Below are 6,218 nucleotides of genomic sequence, written 5' to 3' on the forward strand. Positions count from 1 at the left end.
AAGATAACATCTAAGCTTCAACTGTATTTTAGCTCCAGGCCCAGAAAAGCAGCAAAACCAGACAAGTGATTCTGTGGCTGCCTCAGGACCAGCTGCATTGACTAATGACGCCCTGTCCTGGCTCCGACCAACCAGTGGAGGCCACGACCCCGGAAGAGTACACAGGCAAAGCTGATGAATATTCTGTTGAGACCCCACTCTGAGACCCCCTCCCCCGAAGATTCCCACATACAGGAGATAGGTAAATACCCTCAACACGAAGGACCCAGTGTGAGCCCTCCCCCAGGGGAGAACGCCATTTCTTTTCATCCTTCTTCCCTCTAAGGGACCCCTCGAGACTTGCACCCAGAAGAGCAATGTGCGACAGCGGCAGCTCGTCCCTATCTAGCCCCTGAACCTGTCTCTAAGGCCCCCTTCTCTCTGGCTCCCCAGTGAGCCAAAGCAGCCCAGCCCAGGCTCTCCTGTTGCTTCTTTCCCATCCTTGTTTCACTCTCCTAAATATATTTTTGCTGTGGCCAATAAATTCTTACTTACTTTGCTGCATTTTGTCTCTTGATTAAAATCTTTCCTTCAATAAAACAAAAACTGAGGTATCGGCGTCTCACCAGCAACACTTCCAGTGACAATAACGCTGTTCCTGGTTTTTGTTGACACATCTTGTTCATATATACATATATACAGGCTTTTGTTTTTGTAGGATGGATTCCTAGGAGTGGGATTGCTGGATCAACAAGTAATATGGCCCTGGTCAGTTTGCTCAGTGGTTAGAGCGTCAGCCTGCAGACCGAACGTTGTGATTCGATTCCCAGTCAAGGACACATACCTGGGTTTCGGGTTTGATCCCCACCCCAGTTGGGGTTGTGTGAATGGAAACCAACTGATGTGTCTCTCTCACATCGATATTTCTCTCTCTCTCTCTCTCTCTCTCTCTTTCTCCCTCCCTCCCTTCCACTCTATCTAAAAATCAGTGGAAAAATATCCTCAGGTGAGGATTAACAACAACAACAAAAACAATAATACGTATTTTTTATTTTAATAGATGTTTTTAAATAGCTTTCATAAAAGGCTGTAGAGGTTCACAGCTAAAGACGAGATTATTCTTTCCCACATAATCTAACACAGTCACAAGGAGCAGAAAAATAGTGACAATGAGAGTCACAAGCTGGGAGCCAGCAAGAAGCGGGAGTTATTCAAAAAGAGGAAAAAGCTCCACGTGGTTCCCTAATGAATGAGTTCTGAATAGAAAAGTCCCTTTCTATTCACCTTTGTATCTCATGAGCCTAACACAGCCCAGGTACAGAACAAACAGTTCTGAATACCCACACACAGGGCCTGAAGACAGTTGTCTCAGACTGCTGAGTTATCTCTAGCTGCTCTCCACTTTATAGATCCAAGTGAGCACATTACATAATAGGATGTAGTTATCATCTGCTCTGAATTTCATTTGCTTCGTTATTTATCTGTGCTAGAATTCTAGGAGAAAGTTGTTTTGGAGTAGAAGAAACCAGAAAATTTAGCAAGAGAATCATTCTTAAGCCAGGGAACATTTTCTTCAATGCTGTAGGTGTGATGGTTATGTTACCCTCATTGGCCAGTTATTAAAAGGAAGAGAGCAAGGGAAATCAGAGATTGTTGAATGTATTCAGCTGAGGACACTGAATCTGTTTGCTTCACCAGCAAGTTACAACTTCCTCCTGAATTGTTGAGGGGCAGGGAGTAACATAAGCACATGCACAATAAAGTCAAATTGTGCAGGGGGAGGTACTCAACCATAGAAGGCTGTCAGTCTAAAAGAGAGTTGATAGGGGGTGGACTCCAGTGCAAGCCCTGGAAAGTTTAGGAACTTGATTGGTTATTTTGAAAAGGTTATAATCCCAGGAGACTAAGAATGCGCGCTCTCTCTCTCTGTCTCTGTCTCTCTCTGTCTCTCTGTCTCTCTCAGAGACCCCCACTCACCCTTTTGATCTTTCTCTCTTTCACTGGGGAGCACAGGACCATGCAGGTCTCGTGGCCACCTGGGGCCCACAGAAGACTGAGCGGCTCCAAAGAAACATGAAGCAGAAACTCTGGGCCAAGCCTTTTCCTTGGCCTTGTTGAAGAAGAGATTGGACCTGTTCCATGGCAGGATGGAGGGAGATGAAACATTGGAAGTGCAGGGGCAGATTTCCCTAATACATCTTGCCAGGAGACCACAATCTCCTGTGTGTGGATCCTTGAAATGCTTTTTTCGAGATCTCATGAAAGAGCTTGTTTTCCACCGACTACAGTCACAACAGAAGGAGTACCCACCTCCTCCCCTGTGGGAGAATCATAATTTTCTTATTAAGCTTCCAATCGTATTTCTTGCAAGTCTCCCCGTTGCCAGGGATCCCTAGTGTTTCTGGTCATTTAGCTCCATTCTCATCCGTCTTCTCTCTTGCTTTGTTGGCCTTTCAGGACAATGCTTCCCAATATAATATTCCTCACCCCGCCTTTCAAACTAAGGCCTCTTGTTTGAATCAGCTCAAAGGTTGTGGGTTCTGCAAATAAGAAAAATCTTTCTTCAAAGAATTTACAAACGTTCCCAGGACTCGGTCCCTAACAGTAAATATATCCAAGGATCTTACAAAGCAGAGGAACAAAAGATTAGCCCAGCTTCATTTTACAGTTGGGAGAGTCAGGAAACCCAAATGAGCAGCAAAGCTCCGAGTGTTGACCCAGCTCCACATTCAGGGCATCGTTTGCAGTTAAACTGCTTGAATGTCAAAGGCATTGTTGGTTGAGTGAGGGAGACCTTTATAGTGGAAATAAGAGAGCTGGCTGTTGACAAACGGAGGAAGTAATAATACACTTTTTAAAATATGTAGTCAAATACCACATGATTTCACGTATATGTGGACTCTAAAGAACAATATAAACAAACAAAGAAAACAGAAACAGACTCAGATGCAGAGAACAAACTAATGGTTACCAAAGGGGAGGAGGTTTGGGGGACAAGGTGAAAAGGTGAAGGAATTGAGAAGTACAGATTGGAAGTTACAGAATGGTCATGAGGATACACAGTACAGCATAGAAAATATAGTGGATGATATTGTAATAAGTGTGTGTGATGCCTGTTGGGTGTTGGAAATAGCAGGGGGAACCCTTTGTAAAGTATATGAGTGGCTAACCACACTATGCTGTACAACAGAAACTAATACAAAATATTAAATGTAAACTGTCATGTCAATTTTTTTTCAAATTAAACAAAAAATCTTTAAATAAAAATATACAGTGATAATACCGATTCATAGTTATTCAAAGACACGCACTCCACCGAGGGTGACCTTGGAGCGAGGACTATACTATTTGCCAGGAAGGGGTAGGTCAGCAGGCACACTCCATAACCAGCCTTGTTCCCCCACCCCTCCCGGCGCCCTTACAAGAGTAACGAGTAACACCAGCCATGCCGCAGCACTTGGACCCACCACAGCCTCCGGGGCTGGAAGAGCTTCTCTCCCTTCGACTCCCATTTCAGGATTAGCTGTGGCTTGGTCCACCGCCAGCACTGTGAGGTTACTAAGAAGCCTGATGTGTGTCATCTGAGACAGCTATGAGTCTGGATTTTCTCCTTGTGTTTTGGTGTCTGAGAAGGCACCCTCAGCAAAAAATTGGAGGGAAATGTGGGGACCTATGAATTTAGAAAAAAAAAGAAAGTCATATGTTTAGCGTTTTGTCTGTGGCAGTACCCAGACTTGCCCCTATATAATTACCATCTAATTGTCAACATTGACATTTACATTTGAATGAAATCCACAGTGCAATCTTCTGTTTTTAAAAGGAATTAGGAAGAAAATACAATGGCAATTCAGTTCCGGATTTTTTACATCACCTTGGTTGATCAGAAGTCTAATGTAGGAGAGTTCTGAACAAAGTAGCACTTTCATAGGTTGCTTTATTAAGGAATGGCATGAAGGAAAATTTAGCACTTAAGATGTGAATTTGAATGCAGACATGGTTTCAGTCTGGATAAAGTGCTGCTGACAAATGATTCCATTAACTGAACACCTAAAAAGGACCATTTGACAAGGAGAGCAAATGCTCCAACCCCGTGCCAGGGCTGCTGACACTGAACTCTTGCAAACTGGGTGCACTGGAATGAGGTATCAAGACGTGGCAAGAATTCTAGTTCTCAATATACAAAGCAGCCAAAACAGCTGATTTTTTAAAAGTCTATTTGGTGTCAATGTAACAAATGTCTAAACCTGTACAGAATTTCTATGAGATTTTTTTTTATTTTTTTTAGCCAAACTGATGACAATTGCCAGGAAGCAACATCGTAGTGTATTGACCAAATTCTCGAGAATGGCAGTTCTGCAGCTCATTTTGTACATGAGCGTCAAAGGCAGAGAGGTGGGAAAGGTTGCATGAAATACATTGGTGGTAGAGTAAGGGGATGGGAGAAACCAAACGGAGGAAATCTCTGGGATTGGATAAAAATATAAAATGGAGCCCTGGCCGGTTTGCTCAGCGGTTAGAGCATTGGCCTGTGGTCCAGAGAGACCCGGGTTGGGTTCCGGCTAAGGGCATGTACCTTGGTTGCAGTTTGTCCCCGGCCCTGGTTGGGTCATGTGGGTGGCAGCCACTCGATGTATCTCTTTCACATTGATGTTTCTCTCTCTCTCTCTTCCTCTCTCTCCCTCGGGTGAAGATAAAAAAAATTTATATATATATATGATAGAGAGCCCTGGCCAGTGTGGTTCAGCAGTTAGAGTGTAGGCCCCAGGCACCAAAGGGTCATGGGTTCAATTCCCAGTCAAAGCATACACCTGGATTGCGGGTTTCATCCCCAGCCCTGGTCAGGGATGCATGCAAGAGGCAACCCATTGATGTCTCTCTCACATCGATACTTCTCTATCTTTTCCCCTCTTCCCCTTCCCCCTTCCTTCCTCCCTCCCTTCTGTTCTCTCTCTAAAAAAAAAAAAAAGGCAATAAAAAAAATATCCCCAGGTGAGGATTAACAAAAAATAAGTTAAAATAATGGTAATACAGCAAAGAGACACATACTTCTTTTACATCAGTGGATACAGGGTTGTTAATAACATTTACAGCACCTAGAGTTGGTATTTGGCAACAAGAGGACAATGAGGATTTCTGTGGTCTGGTGCTATGGTGGGGCGGTTGTGCCCTGAGGGGTCTGGAAGAAGAGTTGACTCGACATTTCAAAACTATGTTATCTTAGATGCAAAAAGACAATAGACAGGCTCACTCAAGGTAAAAATTAACCTTTGTCACGGAAGCAACGGGCCTTGGACCCAGACCTCCAATGAGCTTGTCAGGTTTAGTATGTGGCCACTTTTTCATCCATATTGGGAAATTTTTAAACAGGGCTGCACTAGACAAGAGTATTGAATCAGCAAAACTTACTAATGTTAGAGCCTCTTCTATGCCCTTGGCTCTTCTCCATTCCATGACCATCCAGGTGCCTGCAACTCTGCACCTCTCAGTGACAATCACTTGCTCACAAGGAGGGTCCAATATTAATCATTTATACCTTTCTTCATGTGGATTTAAGTCAATGTGTTATTTCTCTAAGAGGTTTTCTCTTTAAGCCTTACTTTGATTTATGGGATGTTAAAGAGGAAAAAGTATATTTGGCACCTTTTTGGTACCCTAAATCTTTACCTGTGGAAATTTTAGTCTTGTTTTGTTCTTTTGGAGAAAAAAAGATCCCCATTTGATGTACAGGGCGAGAAGGGTGTCTGGACTCAACCCAGACAGATATGTTTATTCATCTACTCACCCCAATTAAACCTTAATAAACTGTATTTTGAAAAGAAGGAACACAGCCTGGCCAGTGTAGCTCAGTGGTTGAGCATCAACCCATGCACCAAGAGGTTGCCAGTTTGATTCCCCATCAGGGCACATGCCCAGGCTGTGGGCTGATCCCCAGTGAGGGGCATGCAGGAGGCGGCCAATCAATGTTCTCTCTCATTGATGTTTCTATCTCTCTCTTCCTCTCCCCTCCTCTCTCTCTAAAGTAAACAAAGAAAACTATATTAAAAAAAGAAGAAGAAGGAACACAGAAGAAGCCTGGGAAATCTGAGATGTATAACAATAAATTGGTATAGAAAACTGAAATTAAATAGCCAGTGGAGCTTGTGCCTGTCCATCAGCCTGTGTGCCAAGGGGGAGGTGGTAGGCTGGAGGGGGTGGTGCATATGCACCATGTCTTCCCCTCATCACCTGTATCTTCAGTA

This window comes from Molossus molossus, unplaced genomic scaffold (genome assembly GCF_014108415.1).
Source record: "Molossus molossus isolate mMolMol1 unplaced genomic scaffold, mMolMol1.p scaffold_m16_p_11, whole genome shotgun sequence".
Classification (NCBI taxonomy): Eukaryota; Metazoa; Chordata; class Mammalia; order Chiroptera; family Molossidae; genus Molossus; species Molossus molossus.